Source organism: Rhinoderma darwinii, chromosome 5, assembly GCF_050947455.1.
Source record: "Rhinoderma darwinii isolate aRhiDar2 chromosome 5, aRhiDar2.hap1, whole genome shotgun sequence".
Classification (NCBI taxonomy): domain Eukaryota; kingdom Metazoa; phylum Chordata; class Amphibia; order Anura; family Rhinodermatidae; genus Rhinoderma; species Rhinoderma darwinii.
In genome coordinates, this window is record NC_134691.1 from 290,160,990 (window position 1) to 290,178,267 (window position 17,278).

A 17,278-nucleotide genomic window follows, 5' to 3' on the forward strand; every position below is an offset into this window, starting at 1 on the left:
AGCTTCATAGATTTGATTTTATCAATGCATTAGCCATTGCTTTTTTGTATTTGTTTTTGTACAGCAAACAGTATTACTGCAAGTGATGCTGAAAGAAAATAAGAAGCACTTCACTTAAGTGCTTCTGTTTTGATTTCTTGGTGTTAATGGAGGTGACTTCTTCCCATCAAAAGCCATTACAAGAAATATTGTGAGTCGTGTTAACAAGTTATGGGAGCAGTTTTGGCAATATACAGCATTTCTATCCAGTGTATTATGTGAGTTTGATTTGGACCATAGTCAGAACATTGAAAACAACATCTGATTGAACATTGTCATTTATAATACACATTGGATACAAAAAATAGACAAATTACTGCAATACCAGGTCAATGCGTGGAGTGGACATAGCAAGCTCTATTTCCATCTCTCTGTTATTCTTTCTTTCCTACTTTGAGACATGTGCTTTTAAAATGTATTCTTGATAATGGGAAGTAAAATAAAGGATCTCCAAAATACAGACTCTCTAGGATAAGGCTCCTTTAGGTCTCTCGCAAGTTGTGGTTAAATCACAACATTACTGTGGCTCACAGAGGACCTCAATGTTTAAACTATGGGGGAAAACGTTTTTTTTTCGGCAATGCCAAGAATTTAAACCTGGTTGGAATTCTTGCAATCATCACAATTTACATGTGACATTTTAGCTCATAGGGAAGCTATTAGGTTGCGTGCCAGTCACGGTGATGCTGTGATTTTACTGCTACAACAACTTACGGGGCCAAAAGTATCCGTGAGCCCTTGTGTTAAACTCACTTTGGTTTGCAGATTGGAGAAACAGAAAACATAAAAGAATAATCAACAGGAGGAGGAACTAGTCCCTGATGGAAAGGACCTACAACCATGACTCGTCGTTATTTCAATTATTATCATGAAAATATTAAAATATTATAGAAATGTTTGAGTGGTTTTTCCCCTTCATTCCTTATCTGCTCATACAGTGAATCGCTGAAACACTTGTAGCGGTGGTTCAAAGTATTACATCTTTCTTCCATTCACTTCACTCCCAACCGATCCTGAGGATAGGCCATCAATTTTTAGGGACTGGACTACCCCTTTAAGACTTGATATTTGCAAAAATAATTTAAAATCACATTCATTAAAAAACAATGCCTACAGATCAAATACATAGATGACATTGACAGGAACTGCTGCTCTTCATTCACAGCTTCAAATGTTTGCAGTATTTCTTTCCTCTCTATTATTATAGTAGGAATGCTGAAATGTCTGCTCATCCTTAAGAAAACATATCTCCCAGACCTTTACTTCCCACCTATTGTCTGTCTAATCCTTTGGGCATGGAAGTGGTTCTAAGCTTTCTAAAAGCATGTGTGGGGAAACCAAGGAAAGTAGCTTTCAGCAAGGAACAAGGAACAGTAAGCGTATCGACAGGCGTTTTTTCACACATTTTTTGCTGTCAGCAGAATCCTTTAAGTTGTTTTTGCTCATTTAAAATAGAGACTTGAAAACTAAATTGATACTGGGACGATGACAGAATGTGATTCCAGCCAAACAAACAGACATATCACTTCAGATTCCTGTAGTTAAGATCTTTCGCCAATCAGCATTGAAGCAGCACAGCCAAAAACTGTGCGGGAAGGTTCTCATAAGCTCTTAGAGGTTCATATTACTGGTTGAGAAGGTCTGATTGAAAGAAAACTTTACAACTTTGACGTTAAAAAATAGTTTAGTTAATGTTCCATAACCATAACGCTATTTAAAAAGTTCATTATAAATATATTACAAATGTTATTTCCTAATTAAAATAGGTAAAATACTTCAAAAGTTTCATTTTAATTTACAGTTCTTCTGGCAATATACACATTATAATTTGATACAATTTTTTTAAGAGTATACATATATAATAAATGTGAAAATATAGCAATTTTGATGTCAAAGTGATGAATAATCTGGAGACGCTCACTTGTGCCTGCACTCATGAGATTTTTTTTAGAAAATTGTGACCTTTAGGCTAGGGCTACACAGCGACTTTGGTTGCGCAACATCAAGATCGTAATGTAGCAATAAGACATTGCAAGTAATGATTGTGGATGTGGTCTTGCTATGACACGCGACTTGACACGACGGCAACACAACAGTCGCAATGTAAGTTGCATGCGACTGCCACTCATTTGTGACATGTTACCGATTTTTCTTTTTTTGGATGTCTTTTGAATGCCGCAATGCCTAAATTGCATGTGACTTGCAACTAAATCGCACCCTCAAATAGTTTTACGACAGCAAATTGCAGACAAATCGCAAACCTTTATTTGCCCTAATGTATGCGCTTTCTGGGCAGCATGACTCCTTTTCGTGACCTACTGGCTATTTTGTGTTCCCAAAATCCCAGTACAATAGGTTCTGAGTACTTCACTGCATAAAATTTTGGAAGGACAAAAAAAGACACAAAAGTAATTAATAAAATTAAGGGGGTGCTGCGCTGTTTCCATAACTGCCATTTACTTCTAAGGGAGTTTCGTAATTTTCGACTATGTAATCAGGAAGTGGCCCGGGAAGCAGTGGGATCCGAGAAAGATAGAAAAGGGTTTAGGGGCCCGTTCTAGAGAAAGCTGCGGGTCTCAGTGGCCGGACCTGCATCTATCTGACATTTATGACATATCCTGTGTGTCACGATCCCTGGGTATGTGGACCTACTAGGCCGCACCACTGTAGTGGAGTAGCAGCTGGCCAAACAACAGTCCTAGTACAAGAGTACCTTTGATAGTCCAGACAGTAATGGAGGCTCGGCACAGATGAACTTGCAGACACCAGACGTGTTGTATATCAGCAGGCATGACAGGTGGCACAACACGCCTCCAACACTCTAAGGCACAGGAACAAATATAGCACGGGATACAGGATACAGGTAGCAGGGCACAGGCACAACGGGAACAGGGTAACACTAAGGAACCATTTGCTAAGACTAACATGGGTAAACACAACAATGCTCAGGCAATGATTGAAAGGGCAGAGCCCCTTTTATAGTCCAGGGTGATCATGGGCTGATTAGAGATTATTTTTATGTGCGTGCACCAGCCCTTTAAGGCCGAACGCGAGCGCGTGCACGCACCCTACAGGGACCCAGTGAAGCAAGGCGGAAGTGAGTGCTGGCGTCTCCTAGGAAAGAGATGCCGGCCAGCACTCACAGAGTCATGGCTGCGGCCGCCGAGGGGGGAGTAGGAACGACGGTCCGCGGCCATGGCCGTTACACTGTGGATATGCCATAAATGTCCCTGATGGGCAAACCCCTTTAATATATTTCTTAAAGTGAATGTCCACTTTTTCACACCATTTTGTTTTTAGATCAATTATGATTAATTTCATAATATATCGTAATTGTAGCTGCATTTTTCATATATAAAGCTAAAACTCCCTGCTTCGCTTCCCACAGCTATAAGGGAAGATTTATTAGGACTAGCGTTTCATATAGCAGTCTTATTAATATATAAAGATAGCTGGAGTGAGATGCGCCTAATTTATTAAGAGGCACATCTGATAATCCCCGTACAGCGCAGCTGAATATGTTGGCACTATATAAACAACAGAAGTAAATACAATATTTGAAAGCTATAGACGTTCCACTTACTTCCAGTGTTTTTTTTTATATCAGGAAGAAATGCTCTTTAATAACAGTTTTTATCAAGTACTAATCACGCTCTCTATTTTTTCTTGTGCCATTGCAATAACCGATTCCAATGTGATACTTTATATGTTGAATAATTTATTATTTCTGTAGCCTCATGTTGTCTTTGAATTAAAATCGTATTCACTGAATGCTCAATGAAGAGCACATCTGAAAGTCATACATGTGTTATACATATGTAACTAGCATCCTGTGCTTTGTGGTACACATCTGGGCACATGCCTAAAGGCTTTCACTTTATAATCACATCTAAATGTAAAGCATATTGTATATTTGGAACCGTCTCCAAGAAATTATATCTCTGAGCTTACTGAGCAAAAACAGGCAGATTTCTCTGGAGTAATGCAAAAAACAGCAAATCTTATATTTTAAGAATATACATGAGAATATAAGATAAATACTAACCTATACAATTAATGCAAGAAGTATCTGTATAAACTCAGAGACAGAGGTAAACCTTGTAGTTCCTAGGTCCAGATTAAAAAACCGCATCTGCCCCCCTCCAAACCCTAAACAAAAAGTGATAACAGAACCATGACAATATAACAGGAATTATACTAACTGATAAAGTGAAACATGTTCCATTCCTATATCTATTCCAGGGCCCTGGGAAAGTTGGCTGAAGGCCCTTGAGGGAACACTAATAGTAGTCTAAGGGCTTAGTCAGACGAACAAGTGTATACTCAGACGTGAAAAACTACAGTTTCTCAAGTCCGAGTCGCACCCGTGCAGGACCGGCTTTCACGGATCCGTCATAGACTTGAGTCTATTGAAGAACCCGTGAAAACTGAAAAAATAGGACATGTTCTATCTTCTCACGGGCCCTTCACATGGTCCGTTAAAACAACGTCTGTGTGAACAGCCCCAAAGAAATAAATGCAGCCGCGTGACGGCTGTTAAAAAAACATCCGTCACATGGACTACATATACGTTCATCTGAAGCCCTAAGAGGCAGAAGCGTGATACGCAAAATGCACAAGTGCATAAGACCTAACATTCATTACCATTGAGAACATGCACTAAACACACAGATAAAACACAGGGAAATGTCTTAATTTGCGTTGTGTGTTGCTCTTCCGTCCCCTATCTCCACCACAGTCGTATTACCCATTTTTTCCTCCATTATGTCTTTTGCTAGCTTCTCTATTCTGAATTCCGACCTCCACATTCCACTTCTTGTCGCTCATTCTTCAATTGTCTCTCTCCATATGTCCTTTCCCTACTAACCTAATGCATCACCCAAGTTTGTTCTCCAGCATTTTCTAGGCATCTCTTGCTCCATCCATTTCAATAATCTTGGTCTCTACTATATTTTGTTAATATATTTATTTTTTGCTATCTACTTACAATTTTCTCCACACGTATTTAATTTTCCCAATCTCTGTGATATGCAAACCAAATAATGTACCAAACATGGATTTTATATATACTCCCCATGTTTGCATAGGTTTCTTCCGGTTGCTCTGGTTTCTTCCCACACTCCAAAAACATATTGATAGTTGGCTACTTATAAAATTCACTCTAGCGTGAGTGTATCTGAGATAGGCAATGATTATTATGAGTTTTATTAGAGACAGGCACTGATGTGAATGGTGCCAATCTACTGTGGAATCTATTGATACTATATAACAAAAAAACAACAAACAGATTCATTGTATTAGGCTACATTCACACGAGCGTATCAGATCCACGCGCGTGAAAACGCACGTGAATCTGGTCCGTTATGCATCAGTGTGCTTGCGAGGTTCATGCGTTATTCACGCACCCGCAAAGCAAATTTTTTTACAATTATTATTTCCAATTGAATTGATGCGTAAATCACGCACAGCACACGGGTGCATCCGTGTGCTGTGCGTGATTTTCACACACCCATTGACTTTAATGGGCGCATTATTTTCACGCACCCATTGACTTCAATGGCCGATAGGTGCGTGAAAAACGCACCAATATAGGACATGCAGTGAGTTTTACGCAACGGACACACGCTGCGTGAAAACTTGTGCATGTGTGAACGGCCCCATTCAAATCAATGGCTCCATGTGCTACGCGTGATTTTCCTGCGCAGCACACGGACGTTTTTCACGTTCGTCTGAATGAACCCTTATTTTATGACTCTAAGGGTCCTCTTACACAGCCTGACATGGGCCGTGTAAACGAGCGCCGTTCAACAATACAGCTTGTTGATCGGCGCTTGTTTGCTCCTTTCACAATGAGTTATTTATGGGGACGAGCACTCGTTAATCCGACCGCTCGTCCTCATACATTCTATCATTTATATCATGCTCATTCATCAGCTGTCAGGGCAATGACCGGGAACGATGTGAACGCTCATTTGCCGGATAATTGGCCCGTGTAAATGGGCCTTGAGTCTATACAAATGACCATTCTGATCCATATGGCCATACAAATATTATAAATCTAATTCACCACCTATATATCATCTGGGTGCTGGTGTATTGAAGGCATTGTTTGAAGCTCTTAGGTTCTGATAGAAGTCTGAACCAACCGTCTTGTGCCATTCATAGAACTGCTGTCTCATATGTTAAGATTTGTCTTTGAGCCTCTTCAAGCATCGGGGTGCGGCACCCCTTATTTCTACACCATTGGTTTTACTGCAATTTAAATGGTAAATAATAAAATATCTGTATATGATTAAGTTACTTAGCATGACAAGATCTGGAAGTCTGTATCTCTCTGACATGTTCTGAACTGCACTAACACCACGGACACCTGAAAATAATACTGGTTCATGAGATCACCTCACATCTGGACAGTAACCGATCGGAGATCATTTTCACTCAGACATGGATTCTAGGCATTAACCTTAACTTAATATGCTCTTTTAAGCAAAGCATTGCATCAGGTCACATCTGTCCTCCCATCCGTTCAAATCCATATTGAATAAACTATTTTAAAACCCGTGGTTTGGATATAAGAAATCATCAGTGATTTATTTCTGTTGAATAATTGTACCATATGTAGATAGCTGAGAAGGGAGACTTTCCACTGTGGTCATGTAGCAGCACGTTGTGGTAGAGCGGTACCAGGGCAGGGTAAAGATAAGAATGCCCCTGGATGTTTAGGTGGAGGCTAGTGTAAGATCTCTGAGATGAAGTTCCTCCTGGTTCTTTTCTAAATTGAAAAGACTGTAATTTCTCACTTTTGGACCGAAAATTTACAGCATTTAAAGGAGAACTACCAGCAACAATATATAAATGGCCATTGTGTCTACTTACACACTCTTTGTCAGGTTTTGAGTGTTGAAAGTTATAGTGCCCCTATGATAACATTCATTGTCGTATTTTCTAGTTGTTTAGTGTTATTCAGAGTTTGACTGACTGTCCCAGGCAATTTAGACACAATTCCTCAGGGACCATGGCTGGAAGGTGGCAAAAAATGTCTACCAATTGTTAGTCTCATGACAGGGCCTACACGTAAATGTAACACTGCTTATCTTTTCATTAGTAACCTTGCAAGAAGTAAGCAATTAAATACTATGGGGCAGATTAACTAACGATGTCTCACATTTAGGCTACATTCAGATGAGCGTCGGCAACCTCGGATGTGAAAAACGGACATGTCCTATTTTTTCACGGACCCTTTACACACTCCGTTGAAACAACGGTCGTGTGAACGACCCCATTGAAGGCCGTTGCTTTAATGGCCGTCACACGGACGTGATACACGCACATCTGAATGAGTTCTTAGACAGCATAAACCAGGCAGTCAGAAGTTGCGATAAATTTATCATAGATGTGCATACTGTATGATAGATTTGGCGCATCTTGCTAGACATGTAAGACACTTTTCTCCTCCTTATACCACCTCTGGGTTGGCTTAGTTTAATTTGAATTTTTGGGCAATTGTAGCACATGTCGGTGTATTTTAAGCTGTGCCTCCCCTGCTAGATCACAATCTCTTTTTCTAAGCCATTCCCCCTTTTTGATCGCAGCACAAAAAGTGTCTGAAATAGTTAATAGACGTGGTGCAGAGGGTGTTTTCCAGTATTCTGGCTCCATTTCAGCCAGAATTCCGTCTCATTTTGAATATTAAAGATGCCCCTATATTTTAACATATTCTAACATGTGCAATATAGTGCATTATTTGTTAAAATTTAAGCCCTTCTCCTTTGAAGAAACACCTTAGATTTTACAATCCAGTGCTAAGTACCAGCGGCCACCTCTCCCACGTGCTATTTCGATATGCGCAGCTCAAAAAAAAAAAACTAAAAAATGCAGAAAAAACCCCCCTAATAAATCTAGTAGTAACTGAATTCCCAGTCAGTTCTCTTTTGGAAAGTCCAAGAAAGAATCGAGGGTTGGTGTCTAGAATTTATCAATGTATGTTAATCGTTACATCAGAGAGGGTGGTCTTTGGGGCTTCATATCATTGGAAAAAGGAAGTGATCCAAATATCAGATCAACAGTGGCCAAGAATACTAGTAAATACTCTAAAACTATCACAGAGCCGGCCATGTGGGTATCCAATTTTCTAATATAGAGGCTTTGTTACACATCTGTGAAATTAGTTAAATTTGATGAAAAAAAAAATTGTATGTGTCCTAAATGTACAGATTCTAAAGGTGATTTTTTTTCCATATGACATGGAACTTTATTACTTTGCAATCATATTAGAATGATATAATAATACATATATAAGTAAATAATAAGATATACAATAATAGACGTGATTGATGAGGTATTCAAAATTAAAATACAGGGATCACCTAGATTATGTTTATTAGTGGACCCCGATCTTCTAAACTTATCCATAAAAAAAAAACTAAATTATAGTGAAAAATATTTTTTTTGCTAAAACTATCATTGCACTTAAATGGATGTCATCTGATCCTCCAAAAAAATTGCACTGGGTACAGTACACTAACAAAGCCATGCAACTTGAAATAACTTATCATATAAGGATTAACAGATTAGAGATGTTCCAGAACGTCTGGAGCAAATGGTTTGTGGAAATGGCTTGAGAAAGAAGATGGAGGTGATAGGGGGTATAAAAAAAAAATAATAGAAAAAAAATAAGAAAATGTTATTAAGATATATTTTTCCCTTAGATTTTTTTTTAGCTAGCTAAACCATAGGGGCTAGAGAGAGACCATAAATTTACCAATATCTGTCAAAATACAAAACTTTTTGAATTTCTCTACTCTACATATACATGTTCGATTTTTCATTTACTTAGTGAAAAGTGAAGCAAAATCATAGGACTAGATGGATGACATTTATAGATGTGTGTTATCTGGATGATGAAGACATGTGCACCCCTAGTTTTGCATTGAGTCAGACGATCACAATTTTAGGCTACAGGCACATGACCGTTGTTTTTGTCAGCGTTTTATCCGTTTTTTTAATGGATGGCACACTGACCCATTCATTTCTCTGGACCCATTGGACATATGGAACGGATGCAGAGGGCACACTGATGAAACACGAGCCACAAGAAAAACTGGCAACGGAACTGTTGTTTAGGGGGCCACAAAATATAAACAGTCGTGTGCATGTAGCCTGAGTGTGAATGCAGACCAAGGATAATTCCAATTTTAATGTGATTGCACAGCCAAATTTGTTAGATATATCCAATTTACAGTGAAATGCTGCAGTTTTTCCATGCATTTTTGGTTACATCCTAAACACATGTTTAGCCAAGAAACGCATTAAACCACATGAAAAAAAAAAAGACAATTTTTGGTAAAGCTACATGCGGTCCACTACTGCTAGGTATACAGCAGCCTGATAGATATGCTCCAAAATGACCAATGTGAAAACTATTGTATTGTATTGTTTTGTTTTTGAATTATGGGAGATGAAGGAATAGGCAGATCTGTATAACACTGTTCTAAATTGGTTTTTAGTTGTAAACAGTTCATGGTATTCATTTGCTATATAATATTCAATGTTTATCACATGTGTTAAAGGCAGAATCAATACTGAGACAACAGATTTTTCTTCCAAGTGCTATTAAAACATAGGAGAACATGGATTATTTTTAATTACACAGCCCGAGTGCAAAATTAGAGTGGAACCTGATTGATGTGACCTCTGACTGTACCCAGGAGCCATCTGTCCAGAACTCCCACTCACTTTTTCCAGCAATACAAGTGAGTGGGTAGAATTGGAAGAAACAAAAGTGACCACTCAGTATTTTAACATACTAAACTACAAATATAAATGACACAAAACAATAGGCTGAAATGGAATGGCAAGGAAAAAAGACCATAACAATAAGGATTTCAGTCACCATTATCTGTTTGCTACACAATCAGTGAATTCAGAACAAAAAATATTTTAAACGTTTCTATTAACATTCATTTATGTAGCTGTTGTTGAAACTTAGGCTTCGTTCACATCTGCGTTGTGACATTCTGTTGTTCTGCTCCGTCAGAGGAGCAGAACAATGGAATAACAGAAACAACGGTTCAGTTGCACAACGAACACCGATGGAACCCATTGACTTTAATAGGTTTTGTCGGGTTGTCCTTGATTTTACCGAACACAATAACGTAGCATCCTGCGCTATGGTCTCCGTTAATCTCCGGTAATTACTGCCGGATCTGCGATGGAGGCCCCTGACGGAGCTTCCAACGCAGCTGTGAACGAAGCTTTAGTGCAAGCACTCATGCACATGGCCGTATTATTACTTCAAATTCTACAGTACTGTAATACAGCGCCTTTAGAAGTATATGGGCCTTACTGTACCTCTATATGCCTCTGATTTCATATGAATATATATAGAGGTTTTTTTCTGTCGGATTCCAAAATAATCTGATGGGCAACAGCCGATCCCCATAGAGCTGTTTAGGGCAGCCGTTCGGGGACCCGAGGCTCCTGGGGATCCATGGCTGCCCAAAGAATAAAACCATAATAGGACTCAATTGTATCCGCGTCTGTCGGACAGCGCTTGCAAGGCAAGGAAACCATCAGTTCCCTTCCCCGACATTCGGCGCTTTTTTGTCATGTAGGCGTGCGATGACAGGAATCATTCCGCTGGATGAAACCTGGTGAGAAAAGACTAGGCCTGCATTGCTGGTGGAGAGGACGGAACGGGGACTGGTGAGTGTGGCACAATCTACAGGGGGCAGTATTGTGCTATCTACAGGGGGCTGTGTGATACTATCTACAAGGGGTACTGTGGCACTGTCTACAGGGGGTACTGTGGTGCTATCTACAGGGGACTGTGTGTGGCACTATCTACAGGGGTGTTTGTGTAGTGTTATCTGCAGGGGGGTGTGGCACTATCCATAGGGGATTGTGTGGCACTATCTGTAGGGGGTGTGTGGCGCTATCTACAGTTGAAGTGTGACGCTATCTTCCGACGGGGGTGTGGCACTATCTACATGGGCACTGTGGCACTACCTATATGGGCAGTGCCTACATGGGCACTTTGGCACTACCTACATGGGCACTTTGTGTGGCACTATCAGTGTCAGACATATGCATCTGTTTGGTATAGAGTGTATATGTTTTTTCTTGCCCCAAAGCATGGAAAAAAAGGGCCTAATATTCATACGCATAGCTTGAACTGTGAAGTAAAATTGGTTTCCCCCACTTTCCCCCAGCTCAACACCAAAAACGCATCATAAAAATTATACTGATTACAACTAATATCTTTGTTTGTTCCTTTGAGCATTTGGATAATTGATTCCCCTCTTGAATAACTCTGCAGCACGGACAAGCAGCACTAACAGAGTTCACAAAGTTTACCACTAATTTAGATAAGCTTGTGAAGGTAAATAGGCTTGTTTGGATCTTCACTTTCTTTGCTCCCTGAGAACTTTTAACTAAACTCACAGGTTGCAACTACGTCATACTCTGAATGTCCCAATTTCTAGCCAGCACTGCCCAGGTATGGGAGGTACATGCTTAACCCCTTCCTGACATCCGCCATATATATATAAAAGCATTAACATAACTGGTATTTTCCACATTTGTAAAAGTCTGAATTATTACAATATAACATTATTTAACCCGCACGGTGAACACCGTAAAGAAAATAATAATAACACGCCAGAATCGCAGTTTTTTGGTTACTTCAACTACAACAAAAACATTTATTAAAAAGTGATCAAGAAGTCCCATGTACCCCAATAGTACTAATAGAAACTACAGCTCGCCCATCAAAAAAACAAGACCTCATACCGCTCAATCGGCAGATAAATAAAAAAGTTATGGCTCTGATAAAAAAACTATATAAATTTGGTATTGCCATGATCATATTGAAAATAAAGTTAACATATCGTTTTTACCGCATGGTGAACGCCGTATAAATGACACACAAAAAAACAATAGAGTAATCACTATTTTTGTTCCCATTTCACCCCACAAAGAAATATTTTTCAGCTTCACAGTCCATTATATAGTAAAATAAATGGTGCCGTGCAAAACTACAACTCGTCCCGCAAAAATGAAGCCCCGATATGGCTATATAGATGGAAAAATAAAATAATTATAACTTTTGGAAAATGGGGAGGAAAAAACGAAAATTAAAATCTGAAAAATGGCTGCGGAGGAAAGAGGTTATTGTAAAGTTTATATTCTTAATTGGTCTTTTATGTTATTTACAATTCACTAATAGATAATGTCCAACATCCTTTGCTACTATTGGCAGAAGTATTACTTAGATTTTATGACTACTTTTAACAATCTATCTATCTATCTATCTATCTATCTATCTATCTATCTATCTATCTATCTATCTATCTATCTATCTATCTATCTATCTATCTATCTATCTATCTCTTGGTTCTTGATACCAGGGGGCAGTAACAAGCTGTAATGTAAGGGGAATGCATCCCTATTATTAAAAGGGAAACTTTGTACATGCCCGAGATGTTGCTTGGAGCCTGCCGACCTCATCCACATGATGTGGGACTGTCCTCAATTGGATATGTTTTGGTCTACTGTTCTGGAAATAATAGGGAGAGTATTCTCTACACATATGCCCAGGGTCCCTAAGGTCCGTTTGTTAGGATTTGTCGACTGTTTAACTCTAGATGTGCATGGTAAAATGGCAGCTGGCCGGTTGTTCTATGTGGCTAGGAAACTGATTGCACAACACTGGATACAATCTTCCCCTCCAACTGAACAGGAATTTATTACCACAGTGAATATGATGATCATTAATGAAAGGGCTGTCTTCCTAAAAGGGGGGCACTTACTGATTTTGACAAATTATGGGCTCCATGGTTAGATACTGACAGAATGGCTAGTGCCACACTCGTACGAGACAGGTTGAGGAGGAATCAGACACTTCCACCTTTTGCTCAATTGATTCCCGAGGTCTGTGCGACTGCTGCCAGGGAGGGAGTGGGTAATACTTGATACCTTTACTTATATATGATATTAGATCTGTTCATGCTTTGACATGTTTGTGCCTCTGTAATTTTGTATGCTACAATAAATTCTGATATAACTGTAACATGTATTTCTGTGATCTTGGTAGATTTGTATCTCTATGTGCCCTGCGTGGTGAAACATGTTTATGACATTACCATTTTTCTTTTTCTCTCCCAAAGTTCGGTCGGTAGATGGGGGGGGGGGGGGGAATTGGGGTGGGGAGAGGGTGATCCCTTTCATATATGTGTGTTACTGTATTCTTGGAAAATGTTGAATAAAAATTATTTGATTAAAAAAAAAAGGGAGACTGCGCATTTATTGTTATCATTGTATTTTGGGCCCCTCGTGACATTTTAAATGCATCTACAGTGAAGTATTGTTGATTCTGCTATGTTGTGTTGTTGCTGATGTCTTCTTTATCCCTCCACTAGGTGGTACTTAAAGGGGTTGTCCGTGCAGTAAAAAATATCTCCAAATCAAATGCAACTTCAAATTGAGTAAACTTACTAATATACATATATTTTCATTCTTGCGCCGTTTCCCTGTTTTCCCATACTCTCCTAGGTCACTGGAAGTCCTGTAGTTCTGGTTGCAATGATGACGAGCCGACACATGCACACGTGTCTGAGTGTGGTCTCCCCCTTCAGTGGTGTTGGCTTGTCATCATCCCATGTGACAGTTAGGGGCTGACGCTCTGATGTCCCTGCGGAAGTAAGCCCCCTTCTTCACTGAGGTCTCGGGTGGGCGATGATCCATGGCAAGAGAAGGAACAACGTGCATGACGGGACTTGTAGTTTATTGCACGCGCAGAAATTACAAGTCCTGTCTTTTAAACAGAAGTCTGCCCGTGGCTAGTGTTACATCGAGGATCGGTAAGTAACACTAAAATGCCATTTTCTGCTGGTAAAGTAGTTGAATGTTCACATAAAAGCATTAAGACTTGTTTGTGGGTTGTTGTTTTTTTTTTTCTTACTGCCCGGATTAAGCAGTGGTGAAACCCGCCACTGTCAGGCAATATATGGGAAAAGAAATGCTTCAATATGTTGCATTGGAGAAGAGGGTGGCTAATCCGACCACCGAAGGCGTCGAGTACATTTTGCATCCTGTTGCATTTATTGACTGTTTTTAATAATGTAAGGCAAGGTGCTTAATTTGTTCACATCTAAATTTAAGGTGCTGGGATGTACGGCCCAGATGCCATTTTAAAGTCTGCATTTACTGTTCTGTAACAGGGTGATGGCGGACAAATAATCGTGTGTGCTTCATCACAACTGGGGGGAATGGCGCTTAGGGTCTAAAACAGCGGTTAGCCAGTTGGCGTGACCTGAGCTCAGCATACTACAAAGAGGAGAGGTGCAGGTGTTGCTCCAAGGAGAAGTCATAAAAGCTGCTGTGGAGATAGGGAAAGGGAGCTTGACTGGTGAGAACCGGACTAGTCAGTATTGCATAGTTGTGCTGGAGGTGGCGACAGGTCCTGATGAGCGAGCAGGGGTGGTGTGTGAGGCCCCACTGTACGGATAGCTGGGCTTAGTGGTAAATAGAAGAGACGTGACCCAAGACAGTCAGTGAGAAGTGTACCGACTTTGGCCAGCAGTAGTGGAAGTCTAAGGGAAGAGTTAGCCCATTTATAGGCTTATAGGGCCTATTTACAAAGTAGCCAGCAGCCACCAGCTCAAAGGGCATTAGGCCCAAAGTATGCAGTAGCAGCCACTATTTTAAGGCCTACTAGTCTGAAGCAAATAGCCCTTATATCGAGGAGGGGGGTGCCCTTGGCCCTGTGTCAGCTGGTCACCAGAATAAGTCAGCCATCTTGCCAGCCTGAGCTGTAACAAGTCTGTCCCTCTCAAAAGTTTGAAGAGTTGTATTTACAGTAACGTAGTTGTGCCTCCCAGAGTATGAAGAACTGTATATATTGTCTATTATCATGTGCACCATCAGCGCCAGTCAAAAATGTGTATATTTAAAAGTGCAAGTAAAGTATGCAATTTTGGCACTGCTGCTTCGTTTCATCTTTCTGCATAATATCCCTGCGGGGTATTTCCACCATCTTGCTCCACCCTCCATCACCTTACAAAGCCACTCTGCCCTGGCCCGGGTACCTAGATACAGGGCTAGGACAGTGAACTGAATTTTTGCCACTGGTGTAGAAAAGCCAAGCTACAACTCTAGCCATGATAGAAATACATGACAGAGTTAATGACAAAAAAAAAATAATAATAGCTACTCAGCAATCTATTTATTTTAACCATTTATTAAGTGTTGTGTCTATCTATCTATCTATCTATCTATCTATCTATCTATCTATCTATCTATCTATCTATCTATCTATCTATCTATCTATCTATCTATCTATCTATCTATCTATCTATCTATCTCATGTCTATCTATCTATCTATCTATCTATCTATCTATCTATCTATCTATCTATCTATCTATCTATCTATCTATCTATCTATCTATCTGTCTGTCTGTCTGTCTGTCTGTCTGTCTGTCTATCTTCTACCTCTATACGCTAATTAACAGATACCCAAATTAATGAGAGTTTGATATAGTATAATTGTCCTTGTATGTTACGAAGTGGGTTGCGTTTCACACTCTATAAGTAAATCATGTCGTTTTTTCCAAATCATATTCCACCGTCAGAAAACATAAATGTCACGGTTTGTTCCTATCCTTTGTTTACGCAGCTTATAGTACACTAATACATCAAGTCTTTGCATTCACTTGATTTAGAGCACAAAAAATAATATTTTCTGAAAAGTACGTAGGTTGTCATATGGAACTATCAAGTATTTTCTGTGCTGTGTATTTATTGGTGAATGATCGGCACATACTGGTGCATATAGATGGAAACTGCAATCAGCCCTTCCCCCTCCCCAAACCAACAATGTAAGTAGTCTGTTTCCTGCTCTGAGAATGTTTTCATTTATCTGATACTCTTCCAGCTTGGAACATAATGCTCTAATTCAGACAACAAACGCTGTTACTGTATCTAAAGTCTGCTTGGCTGTTAAACATTGAGCTGTTTAGAATGCAGAGAAACTGGCAGGATTAACAGAGGAAAAAATACATTAAAGTTGGCACTCATTCAGCCTGGAATTTGTGCCAAACTGTACCCTCTATTCACTACACTCTGCTGGTAAGAAAGGCACACTTACACGTATCCTTAGTAAATTTACGATTTTGAAAAGTAAGTTATTGCAGCAACGGTGATGATAAACATCTATATAGAAAACCAGTTGCTGGAGGACTTGTCATCAACTTAGTTTCTTGTCAGTTTCATATAAATTAAAGATGAGATTTACAGTTTGTTGATATATTTGAAAATATTTCTAGAACTTTGGGTCATGTTCCTAACCACAAGATTCAGCTGGAGGGCGAGATTTACTACCGTGTGAATAGTCACTGCATGGTAATTAGTCTGGACAGAATATTGGGAAATGGAACCTTGTAACACCCCAAATCAAGCAAGTACTTGACATGAATTCTGTTTGTATTGATAGGGATGTTTCCTACTACCCGTGTGATGATATTCCTAGTAGATGAGTAAATTTCCTGATATTTATTTCAGGTCTGATTCGGTCAAATCGGCCGTCTGATTCTTTCCAAATAAATTCACAGTGAATCGAAAGTTTTCAAAGGTCTAACGCAATGATGTCTTCTAGGACTATATCTGTGACGTTAATTATGTTGATATTGATAGGGTTATCTTATCTCCTTCTACATGGTTTAAAATATTCCAAGTAAAGGAGTGAATTTCCCAAAATTTGTTTCGGATCCAATTCAGTCGAATCAGCCATCCGATTCAATCTGAATAAATTTACTATGAATCGAAAGTGTTTGCCCTAAAATCTCGTGTCTGACTCTCTGATTTCTTCTAGGACTCTATCCAACCCTTTTCAAGCTCTTGACACCACGCCAGCATTAGTAATATGAAAGTGACAGCAACACATATGGGTAGAGGGAGGGATAACTGCAGCGCATTTTGGGAAAGCTTCCTGCAATGCATTATGGGAAAGCCTGTCTAAGGTCATGTAATGCTTTATCTAATCTGTAAAATGGAGGCCGACGCTTGTTGACAGCCACCATTTTGCCACGTTTCATGTGCCACGAACCTCAAAAGGTTGTGAATGTACCAAATCTGAGACTTTTGGGAAATTCGGACCGAATTAGATTTGCGTATAATCGATTCACTCATCTCTGGTAGTATTTCTGGTAGTATTTTTTATAGAAGAGACTAATTCCAGGTTGG